Consider the following 14,652-nt stretch of genomic DNA (forward strand, 5'->3'; position numbering starts at 1 on the left):
TGATAGCCCATACTCCAATCAAAGGTTAGATAAAAATGATAGGTCCAGCAACTGATCACAGGGACCAATCGATGAAGATATCATCTTTCGTCAACACATACTACACAAGAATATCCCTTTGGAACGAACTAAGTCAGGCAAGCTTTTATCTTCCAACTCTCCAAGTTGTTGTCTAGCTTAACCAACTAGCTCAGGGATATCCAACACAGATTCTTGGAGAAGGATGGTTCACAAGAAACCAACTTGATCACGAGCTCAACACAGCGGTCAGGTGACAACCTGGTAATACTTCCGAGAAGATCTTCGGAAAATCACAAACCACCGATATGTTACTAAGCTCGAGAACAATCTTGCTTTTTGAGGCAAGACGATATGATCAATAGAGCGAAGATTTGAAATAATCCTAACTCATCGATCGAGGAGTGCACCGAGAACAAGGACTAGGTAGCATGATCAACCTTAGAATGATGATTCAAAACCAACACGCTAAGAATGAAATTATTGTCCAATAACTACCAAGCAACAAGGTTGCTAGGAGTATTGAATTCACACATCACGATTCACTTGTCGGCATTCCGGTTGCGACAACACGGAACCGAGGGATGAATAATGATGGCGAGAAGTATCACTACATCAAGAATTCACAAGAGCCGGTGCAATCCTCATGAAAATCCTGACATAAAGACGGTAATACTTCAGGGTAGAACAGAATCAAAAGATGGGCTGGCATTTTGATCTGCGGAGCACAATTGCTTTGACCCAATCATAGATATGGAAGAGGTACTGGAGTTTGTTTCTCCTATCATTCCGCGATAGAATGGCTTGACGGACCACAAGAGTAATAGGCATCGATAAACGAACGCACGCATACTCTTGACTATCAATTGATAGACGAAGGTCAGTAGACAACTAAAGAGGGACAACTCAAAGGAACATATAACTTTCGGAGTTGTGGATGCATAAATTAGTATGTCGAACCAAGTTCAACATAATTCTTCCGGATAACCCATGCAGAAAGGTTGAGCTGGCAGAGTCACAATATAGCATGGAGAACTCATCGAGAGCGCTCTTGTTGTCATCTTTTGGTTCAGAAGAACTCCTGCCAAGAATGATTCATGGTAATTGGAAGAAGGATGTATCATGAACCTCGAGGACTATCGCAAAGGTTACTATTATCCTAAAGGAACTAGCAACACTATCAACATGATGTAAGTAGGATGAATCTCGGGTTCAAAACCCAGGAATAGAATACCTACTCCTAAGTAGCATCATGGAATGCTTTCGAGAATAAAGGCCAGAATCATCACACTAGGGCACAAATCATGGCTAGACCACTAGATGATCCCCTGAGACACCTAGGGTCATAATAATTATTCCAACATAAAGGTCGAGGCAGTAGAATACCTCAACTCAACAATTAGTGTGATTGAGCTGGCATAAAGGAGCATCGAAACCAGAGGGAATGGATTTTGCAAATGCATCAGACTATTTAGAAACCTGGAATGACTCGGACAGCATAACGGCTGTAAATGCTCAGAAGAGATTTGAGACATTCACAAAAATGGTGGCATAACCACTAAGAAGCACAATATCAAGGTTTCGAGATCAACAATTAACATACGGAAGTAGTAGAAACTGAACTCAAGCTTAAATCCAACAATCTTATAAGTCTAAGGATTAGTAACGCGTGATCCTGATATAAAGAAGAGATAGCCTAGCTCTTAATCCCCGTAGGAAAGATAAGATGACTTAGATCAGAAGGGCATGAGGTATAAGGAGTAAAAAGAGCCTTACGTTCCATCCCACAATCAATTCCCTTATATAACTAAAGAATTTCTAGATTCAACTTCGACCAGTTTGGCTTGGTAATCCTACAGGCAGTCAAGCTCTGATACCAACGTTAGTAGGACCCTGACTCAATGCCACATCGATCTAGCATGTAACACCTCATATCACTTTGCGGCCTCACGCACGGTATTCCCACGGGTGTCGCCTTACCTTTGCTCGGGACCGTTTGCGCCTTTTGGCACACGTATATGATAGTGTCGCTAGCATCCATATGATAAGGAGTCCGGGCTGACATGGCTAGTCGTAAACCCAAAGTGGCACAAACTTACAGGGACATGCATCCATGACCCAGCATCGAACGTGTCGGTCATCAGCGAGTGAATCCAGGCTGTAGCACTGGACTAGCAGGACTCCGGTGAACCGGGCTGTAGCGGGCTAACAGGACTCTGGTATTCATCGCGTGACATTTCCCCGAAGGGACAGACACAGGAACGAAGAAGGACACATGCCGGCCAGCCTAAGTGTTCCGGAGCAGTAGCAAGCTACCATGGCTCAGTGGAAACACTAGGAGACATTTCCCGGTAAGAGAGGCTACTAAGAATAAACAACTAGATAGTCAGATCCCACACATACCAAGCATTTCAATAACATACACACAATATGCTCGATATGTGCAAATACAACATGGCATCACAACATGACTCTATAACTCAAGTATTTAATCAATAGGCTCCGAGGAGCGAGATATTACAAACAGGGGTCTCATGACCCAACATTCAGAGCATACATATCAAAGCACAAGCGGAAGCTATCATGTCTGAGTACAGACATCTATAAATGAAAAAGGCTGAGAAGCCTGACTATCTACCAAATCCTGCCGAGGCACAAGACCGTAGCTGAGGTAACAAGCTAAACGTCGAAGTCCACGTGGAACTACTAGTGAGACCGAAGTCTCTCTGCAAAAACATAAAATAGGCAAACGTGAGTACAAATGTACCCAGCAAGACTTACATCAGAACTAACTACATATGCATCATTATTAACAAGGGGATGGTGGGGTTTAACTGCAGCAAGCCAGCTTTGACTGGTGGCTATCCTAAACTACGACTGCAAGCAACTCTTTTGAGGTGGCGCACACGAGTCCACATATTCACCATATCAATACACCACTATGGATCCGCTCCCGTCTCCCTACGAGAACGCCATCCATAGCACTCACGCTTATCTTGCGTATTTTAGAGTATCCACTTTCACTTGTCTATGAACTGATATAAGCAACCCAGAAGTCCTTTACCACGGACACGGCTATTCGAATAGATGATATTAACCCTGCAGGGGTGTACTTCTTCATACATGTTTCCACCACTTAGCGTCTGCACACGACATGTGCTCGGCAGACTTCAAGCGAAAGCCGACGTGGGTGTAGACCACGACCTACCTAAACACCTAAGTCTCTAGTCCAGGTTTATTGCCTATTCGGGTTCCATCCATGAGGAGATCCGGCCGGAGTTTCGCTCACAGCCCCAAACGATGTGAACAGGGTTCCCGAGACACCAAACGGGCATCCGGTACACCGTGCCACGTACCTACCGCATCACAGCGCACCCCTACGGTCAGCGCTGTCCACGGCCTCCAGTAGGCTACAAACACCAGAAACTACTTGCAACTCCTGGACAGAGGACAAGGGTGAATAAGAAGTCGAGCGGGGTCATATTTCAGGGCCCAATGTATGGTAGTAGCTGAATCATGGATCACAAACACAGAACTCAGTTCCTGAGGACGGCTGCAATGAGACAACCCACCATGTACTCCTACATGGCCTCTCACCGCTACCTTTACCAAATCGTGTTCACACACTTAGCTCACACACAGTAGGACATGTTCACACACCTCTGATTCATCCCCGATGAATCAGACCTGACTCAACTCTAAGCAGTAGCAGGCATGACAAACAAACATGAATGAGTAGGCACAACAGGGCTCAAACAACTCCTACTCATGCTAGTGGGTTTCATCTATTTACTGTGGCAATGACAGGTCATGCAAAGGATAAAGGGGTTCAGCTACCGCAGCAAGTAACAGTTGAATCGTTGTTGTCCTAATGCATTAAAAGAGAGCAGGAGCGAGAGAGTAGGATTGTATCGGAATGAACAAGGGGGTTTTGCTTGCCTGGCACTTCTGAAGATAACATTGAGTCTTCATCAGTGTCAATGATCACATCATCGGTATCACGTCTATCGAGAGGGGACAAATACCGGCAACACAGAAGGGAACACAATCAATGCAATGCACAATATGATGCATGATCATGACATGGCAAAATGAATGTGTTTTGAGCTCATGCAACTAGCAACAGATTAAATGAAGTTGGTTTGAATACAAGATTCAAATTCAGACTCCATATGTGATTATTTAAATGCCCTTTATATGATTTGTGCTAAACAGCATCTATAAGTTGTTCTAACATGCATGAAAATGGTATAGATGGATTCCTTGAATTTTTCTGATAATTTTTCATATATAAATTATTTAATTTGGAGTTACGGTTGAATTACTATGAATTTTTGAAGTTTTGAACATTTTCTGGAATTTCCTGAATATTTAGAATTAAAATAATTCTAGAAAATGATTTAACTGCATCAGCCTGACGCCAGCATGACGTCAGCGAGTCAACGGCCAGGTCCAGGTCAAACTTGACGTGCGGGGTCCACACGTCAGTGACACAGGAACTAATCCCGCGTTGACTCGGGCTTTGACCCACTATGGGGCCCGCTGTCAGTGTCTGTTAGTGTGCTAATTGGGGGGATTAGCCGCTAATGGCAACGCCATGTCAGCTCCCGCCGGAGTTTCGCCGGCGACGACCATGGCCGACGACGGAGATGCACCGTGTGCTCGCTACGGAGCACCATTCGACGCGTGGTTTGCTCCTACGGGTAGCTGAAGATGCGCCGCATCCAACTGGGCGAGCGGCAGCGGCTGTGGTGGCCGGAGCTCGCCGGAAACGAGCTCGCGGCGGCGCCGGAGTTCCGAACCTCAACGAGAATGGAGCTCCGGTGCACGGGGAAACTAGTGGAGGGTCTCAGCAGACTCCTAACGACGCGAGGAGCACAAATATGTGCTCGGCCGTGAAAGATGCTGGCTCAAACGACGACGAGCTACGCGGCGGCGCATGGAGCTCTCGGCCACGATGGGGCTATGGCCTAGAGGTCAAAAGCGACCAGGGAAGAAGGGGGAAATGACTCAGGGGCTCACGGCGAGTCCGTTGGCAGGATTAGTGGGCTCGAAGATGCCTTGTCGGGGGCGAATCGACGACGGCGATCGACGGGGCCGAAGGTTGAAGAAGGCGGCGGTGTGGGTGTTCGGGGGCGTCCGGCGGCGCGTGTAGACGACAGAGGTGGAGCTCCTGGGCAGATGGGAACGCTAGGCGGTGGCTGTGGCCGCGGAGAACGGCGCCGGTGGCGATGGTGGCGTTCGGCCATGGCTGCGGCAAGCGAGGGGAGAGCCAGGAAAAAGGGGGGGGGAAGAACAGAGGGGGTCGAGGCGTCTCCAGGCGTGGGGACAGGCAGGAGGTTGAGCCTCCAGCGCAAAGCAGGAGGTGGAGCCTGCGTGCGCGGCGCTTTCTCACGGCGACAGCAGCAGCTTTGGGGCGAGGGGAGGAAGACGACAGGGGGGAAGGCCTGGTGGGCTGGGCCGCACAGGAGCTGGGCCGGCTGGGCTACCAGGTGAGCGCCAGGTAAGCTTTCTCTCCTCTCTGCTTTTCCTATTTTTGTTGTTTTTATTTATTTTGTTCTGTGTTGTTTTAGTTTAGTAAAATACTAAACCATTTTATAAAATCCTGAAAATAGTTATGTGGCTAGAACTAAAATATACCAAACCACATAAAATGTTCCAGCATTATTGGACATATATTATTTATATATCAAATGTATATCCAATGCAAATAGTTATTTATTTAATTCAAATGCCCAAAATAATTAACTCTGAGATACCAAAAATATTGTTTTGAGTTTTACATCTTTGCAATATTTTCAGAGACTAAGAGGAACATTTTCTTGGACTTCTTTGAGAAGAATTTAATGTTGATCATTTTTAGAAGGTTTCTGAGGCTTTAAAAATCCCTCAATTCAAATTTCATTTTGTCACACCCTAGCTAGTCATGCATTAGAGTGTTGCATCATGTTTACTCTTTCATCAGAAACTTGAAATGGGGATGACAGAACCCCCAGTCCCCTCTGAAACCAACTAGGGTTACTAAAATAATTTTTCAATGAACCTGAAATGCCCTTCTAAAATGCCCATCATTTTTGTCTTGGTTCAGAACCTCTGCCAAAAGTGGTGCACATTTTCCTAGGCCATCCTAGGGTTTTTGAATTAATTCATAAATATTTGAATTTGGGCATTTAAAATAATATAAAATATTTAAATGCTCAAATATCTCCAAACTAAAATGTTTCATGTTGGAAATAATCCAACTATGGACCAGGACTAGTTTGGTGATTTTTGAAGTTGCCTAGGTATTTTATTTAATTCAACAAAGTTGCAGATATATTAAATAAAATTAGAAAACAGAAAAACTAAAAGGGAGAAGCTTACCTGGGCTCCTCCCTGTGCAGCCCAGCCAGCAGCCGGCCCAGCCCACCTCCCTCCTCTGTCGTCTTCGTCCCGACAGAGGGAGGGGAGTGTGGCCGGCGCGCGCGCACGGCCACCGCGCCACGCCACCTGCTCGCCTACTTGCCTGCCCTCCCCTCCTCGCTCGACGCCCTGGACGACGCCACGCCTCCCCCCCTGCTCTCTCTCACTCTCCCCCGGCTCTCCCCTCCTCTCCCTCGCTCTCTCTCTCGCCCGGCCGAACACCACCGTCGCCGCCGTTCGCCTTAGCCGCTGACTCCGACCACCCCTCGCCTCCCCGACTAGCTCAGGAGCTCCGCCTCGACTCCCTCTTCCTCCCCACCGTTCCACGAGTCCCCGGAAGCCCTGCATCGCCGCCACGTCGCCGATCCCCTCTTCGGGCTCCGACCGTCGTCGCCGTCGAATTCACCGTCACCAGCGCGTCCCCGAGCCCGCTAACCATCCCTGCAGCTCCGCGGTGAGCTCCCGGATCGTTTCCCCCTTCTTCCCTGGTCTCTTTCGACTTCTAGGCCCTAGCCCCACCTCGGCCGAGAGCTCCACGCCGCCGGCAATGTCGCCGTCGTGGCCACGGTCGCCGTAGCGCCCAACCGAGCACACCATCGTGCTCCCCACCTCACCAGGAGCACGCAGCACGCACCAACGCCTCCCCAAACCCCCTGCAACACTGACCCCGACCGCACCCGAACTCCGGCCGCCGCAGCCGAGCTCGCCGCCGTCAACTCCGGCCACCCCGAGCCCAACCACCACCACCAATAGACGCGGCTCAACCTCAGCAACACGTAGATGCCTTCCGCCGTCCATTTGGTTGCCGGAATGGCAAAAAGCACTTTCGCCGCCGTCTCGGACCTCGCCGGCGTCACGTCGCCGGTGGGGTTTGACTTGTCCGACCTGGGGTTTGACCCCCCAGGGTCACTGACGCGTGGGCCCTGTCGGCCAAGTGGTTAGGTTAGCGCTAACTACTGTTAGTCAACCCCCCCTGACACTGACAGTGGGCCCCAGCGCCACTAATTAGTAATTAGGATTAATTTAATCCTGTTTAACACCCCTGTCACTGACGTGTGGGCCCCACACGTCAGGTTTGACCTCAGCCAGCCACAGTTGACCACTGACGTCATGCTGACGTCATGCTGACGCAATAATTGAATTTCTGGATTTAAATTAAATCAGGAAATTCCAGAATATTATTTAAACTTCAAAAATTCATAACTTTTATTCTGTAGCTCCAAATTGGACAAATTATATATGAAAAATGATCAGAAAAATCCAATCTATCCATCTGTACTATTTTCATGCATGATCAAACAAGTTAAATTGATGATTCAAGCAGAACAAGGAAAAGCACTTTAAAAGGCCATATTTGCATTTGAAATTTGAATCTTTGATTCAAATTTGTTCAAACCCTTCTGGCTTTAGTTGCATTAGCCCAACACACTCATATTGCCATGTTTCATGCATGCATCATATTGTTGCACATTGTTTGGTGATGCTTGTGTATCGATGTCCTTTGCGACAGGATCTGTCCCCGAGGAGTACCGTGATTACCCTAACGAAGAACCGTATCCGTGCATCGAACCATCAGGCAAGCAACCAACCATTTGATCATATCGATACAATCCCATGTTCTCGCTCCTGCTCTCTTTTACTGCATTAAGACAACGCGATTCAAACTGCTGTGTGCTACGGTAGTTGAACCCATTTCCTCTGCATGACCTGTCATTGCCACAGTAACTAGATGAAACCCACTAGCATGTGTAGGAGTTGATTGAGCCATATGTATGTGTTGTTCCTATCTTGCTATGCCTGCTATGCTTAGAGTCGTGTCAGGTCTGGTTCATCTGGGTGATGGGCTAGAGTGAAATGATTGTGTCGGTAACGAGAGTGGTGTGGTGAACACGATTTGGTAAAGGTATCGATGAGAGGCCATGTAGGAGTACATGGTGGGTTGTTTCATTGAAGCCGACCTTAAGCACTGAGATCTGTATGTGTGATTTAAGAATCAGCTACTACCATGCATTGGGCCCGAAACCAATGGACCCTCTCGACTTCTTATTCACCCTAGTTCTCCGTCCAGGAGTTGCAAGTAGTTTCTGGTGTTTGTAGCCTACTGGAGGCCGTGGACAGCGCTGACCGTAGGGGTGGGCTGTGATGCGGTAGGTACGTGGCCGGGTGTACCGAATACCCGTTAGGTATCTCGGGAACCCTGTTCACATCGTTCGGGGCCGTATGGGAAACCTCGGCCGGACTCCCTGCGGATGGAACCTGGATAGGCGATAAACCTGGACTGGAGGCTTAGGTGATTAGGTAGGTCGTGGCCGACACCCACGCTGGGCTTCCGCTTGAAGGTTGCCGAGTACATGTCGTGTAAACGACGATAAGTGGTGAGAGCGTGTATGAAGAAGTACACCCCTGCAGGGTTAACATGATCTATTCGAATAGCCGCGTCCGCGGTAAAGGACTACTTGGTTGCCTATACAGTTCATAGACAAGTAAATGGAAACTGTTAAAAGCCTCAAGATAAGCGTGAGTGCCGAGGATGGCTCTTCCGTAGGAAGACGGAGGTGGATCCTCGGTAGTGTATTGAAGTGGTGAATAGTGGACTCATGTGCGCAAAACTATTTCAAGTTGGAGTATCGTAGGATAGTCTAGCCAAGAGTCAAAGCTGGCTTGCTGCAATAACTCCACCAACCCTTCTTGATACTATGCATGTATGTAGGGTCTGATGTAAGTCTTGCTGAGTACCTTTGTACTCATGTTGCTATAATCTACATTTTTACAGAAGACGCTGCAACCCCTTCTGATGGGTTCTATGTAGACGTTGACATCAACGAGTAGGCTAAGGACCCAGGTGGTGACCCTGAGCTTGTGAAGGACCACGTAGTATAGCTAGGCTTTCCAAGCCTCTTTTATTTTACTAGTTGTCTGTACTCAGACAAGTTACTTCCGCTGCTGGCTTGTATGACTGTATGACTTGTATGTTGGGTCGCGAGACCCGTACCTTTGTGTATGTTATGTATGGCTCCCTGAGCCTTAAATAAAGTACTTGTGTCGTAGAGTCATGTTGTGATGCTTCGTTGTATTTGCACATATCGAGCATATTGTGTGTATGATTGAAATGCTTGGTATGTGTGGGATCTGACTATCTAGTTGTTTATCTTTAGTAGCCTCTCTTACCGGGAAATGTCTCCTAGTGTTACCACTGAGCCATGGTAGCTTGCTACTGCTCTGGAACACTTAGGCTGGCCGGCATGTGTCCTTCTTCGTTCCTGTGTCTGTCCCTTCGGGGAAATGTCACGCTTTGAGTACCGGAGTCCTGTTAGCCCGCTACAGCCCGGTTTACCGGAGTCCTGCTAGCCCAGTGCTACAGCCCGGACCCACTTGCTGATGACCGACACGTTCGAAGCTGGGTCATGGATGCCTGTCCCTGTAAGTCTGTGCCACTTTGGGTTTACGACTAGTCATGTCAGCCCGGGCTCTTTATCATATGGATGCTAGCGACACTATCATATACGTGAGCCAGAAGGCGCAAACGGTCCCGGGCAAAGGTAAGGCGACACCCGTGGGAATACCGTGCGTGAGGCCGCAAAGTGATATGAAGTGTTACCGGCTAGATCGATGTGACATCGAGTCGGGGTCCTGACAGCGTTGGTATCAGAGCCGGACTGCCTGTAGGTTCTCCAAGCCAAACTGGTCGATGTTGAGTCTAGAAATTCTTTAGTTATATGTAGGGGAATTGTTTGTGGGTTGGAACGTAAGGCTCTTTTTACTCCTTATACCTTATGACTTTTTGATCTGAGTCAGTCCATTCTTCCACCGGGGGTTAAGGAATTAGGATCTATTCTCTCTATCAGGATCACGTGTTACTAATCAGTAGTACCTTATAAGTTTGATGGTTACAAGCCTAGTTCAGTTCTACTACCACATTATGTTGTTAGAATGGTTTCAGAACTTTGATATGATGATGTTGAGTGTGTACGAAATCCTTTGCCAAATGTCTCAATATCCTTTTTGAGCATTTACAGCTGTTATGCTGCCGAAATTTTGCTAGAAATTCTAATGCCCTTGCATTATAATTGTGCTTTCAGATGGCCACTCGCGACCTCAATCAAGTGGTTCGCCTGACTCGATGCCTAGATGTACCCGGCCATACTGCTAAGTTGGTCAGGGTAATGACTGAGGCAGGATACCGCTGGTATCCTGAGTACACGGTCGAAGAGCAATTCCGGGACTTCAATCAAAGCCAGTATCTCTGGACTGTCAGGATATTTCCATCTTATCCTGGATCCACCGAGCCTCTTCACTGCTCCTATGGACTCGGGGTTACCATTGAGATGGCTGTGCAGGACGCCGCCTACTCTATGATGACCTTTATGCGAGTCAGATCTGGGTTATTTCGGGACTCTGATTTCCGGTATATGCCAGGATCACTTCCGGGAGCACAAGGGTATCTCCAGGCTATCTATGCTGATTCCACTCAGGAGGATTCACGGACTCGCACCACTGCTGAGATGCTCGAGGATAAGGACCGTGAAAATCGGGCCTTAAGGTTAGAGCTCTTCAATACCCGTGCTGACCACTGGGCTACTTTGACTCGGTTCGCACCGGCGGTGCAAGCTGGATTCTCAGATATGCGCGATCTCTATCCTGTGAGATCTGCTCTGCCGGACGTGATGGTTTGGCGTGATGTAGGAGGCATCACCCCACCTCGCGGTTCCCACAGGCCACCGTTTGTTGGTCCACGACCTCATCCTAGCCCCTATGGTCCACAAGCTCCATGAGATCGTCTATTTCCGGATGAACATGTTGAGCTTCCAGGCTATGGAGGTGACTTCTACGAGGACTACTACGGATCGGTCTGAGTTAGTGGTAGTATCCCTAGTTCGCACTAGCTGTGTCGTCTATCGTCCTGCGTGACTCGTGGGATATGACCTAGTTTGTACTCTTTCCGGGGGTGTAGAAAAATAATGTATAGGACCTTGGAATGCCTCCGATGAGATGTAATCCTATTTTCACCGTAATAGTACTTTGTTTGGTCTTGTACTAAACCCTGTATGGTGTGTATGACGATGGAATAAAGAAGCAGTTTCTGTATCTACCATGTCATACGGATGATCATCTTGCATTCCGAGTTATTCCTTACATTATGTATCCTATGTCGGAATTTTACCCTTCTGACTAAATCATTGTCTTGTTTACCTAGGATGGTCAACACGCGCGCTAACCCTGCTTCCCAAGAGCAGGCCGAAGGCAGTGAAGCCAGGAATGAAAATCTGCCTCATCCTCCTTCACTAGCCGAGGTGATGATGGAAGCTGAGAGAAACAAGCGGGAGACAAACCGTTTGTTGGAGCGTATTGAACAGAATACAGCACACCATCAGAGGGCTAATGTGGTGTCACTCAGTGATTTTATCAAATTACATCCACCCACGTTCCACCACTCCGTCGAACCTCTCGACGCTGATGACTGGCTTCGCAGTATCTCTCACAAGCTGCGCTCCGCGCTAGTAGCCGAGGCTGACAAGGTCACCTTTGCTGCATATCATCTTGAAGGCCCCGCCAGCCTATGGTGGGAAAATTATGGAGCTATGCGCCCAGCGGGCCATGTCACAACTTGGGCTGAATTCAGCGAGGCTTTCCATGAACATCACATTCCGGAGGGTCTCATGGACCGTAAACGTGAAGAATTTTGCAGTTTCACCCAAGGCCGACTTTCTGTGGATGGTTATAGCAGAGAGTTCGGTAATCTCGCACGATATGCCACCGAGGAAGTTTCTACTGACGCCAAGAAGCAAGCAAGGTTCCGCAAGGGCCTTAGTCCTGAGCTTCGCCGCGACCTCCGTCTGCATGAGTGCACATCTTTTTCGAAACTTGTCAACAAAGCCATCAGTGCTGAAACTGGTCAGACTGACTATGACGCAACACGCAAGCATGGACGTGACATGGGTTCCTCATCTGGTGCTGGTCCTCAGAAGCGCCGCGTGTGGGTACCCAACACCGCCCTGCCACCCAGGTTCACACCGAGGCCACCTTTCCAGGCGCCTCGCCCCGTTCAACAGTCTGCACCGGCCAAGCCCTATGGGGGTCCAACCAATAATGCTCCTCCACGTACCAGTTCCGTGACTTGTTTCAAATGTGGGGAATCTGGACACTATATGCGTGAGTGTCCCCAGACCAACCCCAATCAATCTGCTAAAGCTGTTGGCCGTGGCAAGCCGACAGGAAAAGTGTTTCATGCTAAACCGGTCACCGCTTCACGTGGCCATGTCAACTGTGTCTCTGCCGAAGAAGCTCAAGAGGATCCCAACGTCGTTCTCGGTACGCTTCTTGTTAATTGCCACCCGGCATCTGTCCTTTTCGATACAGGAGCCTCTCATTCCTTTATATCTGAAAATTATGCTCGTTTACATAACGTTGCATTCTGTGACATGCCATCCACTATGGAAATCTCTACCCCTGGGTCTAGATGGCAGACCTCTAGGGTAAGTTATGGAAATGAGATCCAAGTCGACAGACTTGTTTTCCTTGCGTCTTTGATAGCTCTTAAATCTTCAGATATTAATATCATTCTGGGTATGGACTGGATGTCAGCTCATCATGCCCAAATTGATTGCTTCTCTAGGACTGTTCAACTCACCCATCCTTCGGGGAAGATAGTCCATGTCTTGACCCGAATAGCCAAGCGACAATTATATTCTCTTAACGCCAGCCCTTTGCCAGACCTTGAGGACGTTCTGGTAGTCCGTGACTTCCCGGATGTCTTTCCAGAGGAATTGCCAGGTGTTCCACCTGACCGGGATGTTGAGTTCGTAATAGACCTCATTCCAGGAACCGTTCCGATTGCTAGAAGACCCTATAAGATGGCACCCCTAGAACTAGCCGAGCTTAAGAAACAACTCGATGAGTCCTTGAAAAAGGGTTTCATCCGCCCTAGTTCATCTCCGTGGGCTTGCCCCGTCCTATTCGTCAAGAAGAAAGATGGTACGGACCGGATGGTTGTAGATTACCGACCTGTCAATTTGGTCACAATCAAAAACAAATATCCTCTTCCCAGGATCAACGATCTGTATGATCAGCTCGCTGGATCCTCAGTCTTCTCCAAGATGGATTTGAGGTTGGGCTACCATCAAATCAAAATCAGAAACGGGGACATTCCTAAAACGGCCTTTGTTACTCGTTATGGCCAATACGAGTACACCGTCATGTCCTTCGGTTTAACCAACGCCCCAGCCACCTTTTCTCGGTTAATGAACTCAATCTTCATGGAGTATTTGGATAAATTCATCGTAGTTTATCTCGATGATATACTCATCTACTCCAAGAACGAGGAAGAACATGCCGAACATCTAAGGCTAGTGTTGAAGAAACTTCGAGAGCATCGCCTTTATGCCAAATTCTCTAAATGTGAATTCTGGTTGTCAGAAGTGACCTATCTGGGTCATGTAATATCTGGTAAAGGTATTGCTGTTAACCCTGAGCGAGTTCAAGCCGTCCTTAACTGGACTCCACCCGAATCGGTCAAGCAAGTTCGGAGTTTTCTAGGCCTAGCGAGCTATTGTCGTCGCTTTGTCGAGAACTTCTCCAAAGTTGCTAAACCTCTAACCGAACTCCTCAAGAAAGATAAGAAGTTCGAATGGACTCCACAATGTGAGCACAGCTTTCAGGAACTGAAAAGACGCCTGACTTCTGCTCCCGTGCTGGTACCGCCAGACTTCTCCAAGGACTTTGTTATCTACTGTGACGCCTCGCGACAAGGACTAGGTTGCATTCTCATGCAAGATCGACACGTAATTGCTTACGCTTCACGGCAATTGCACCCACATGAGGAGAATTATCCTACTCATGATCTAGAGCTTGCAGCCGTAGTCTATGCACTTAAAACCTGGCGACATTACCTCCTCGGTAATCGTTGCGAGATACTCACTGATCACCAAAGTCTGAAGTATATTTTCACCCAACCGGATTTGAATCTCAGGCAGAGACGTTGGGTTGAATTGATCACCGACTTCGACTTAGGAATAACCTATACCCCAGGGAAAGCCAACGTCATGGCTGATGCGCTAAGTCGTAAATCTTATTGTAACAACTTGATGTTACAACAAAGTCAACCGCTTCTCCATGAGGAATTTCGGAAGCTTAACCTTCACATTGTTCCTCAAGGTTTTCTCTCCACCTTGGTGGCAAAACCTACCCTTACGGATCAAATTATCAAAGCACAGAAGGTAGATCCGGGAATCTCCC

Source organism: Triticum aestivum, chromosome 7B (genome assembly GCF_018294505.1).
Source record: "Triticum aestivum cultivar Chinese Spring chromosome 7B, IWGSC CS RefSeq v2.1, whole genome shotgun sequence".
Lineage (NCBI taxonomy): Eukaryota > Viridiplantae > Streptophyta > Magnoliopsida > Poales > Poaceae > Triticum > Triticum aestivum.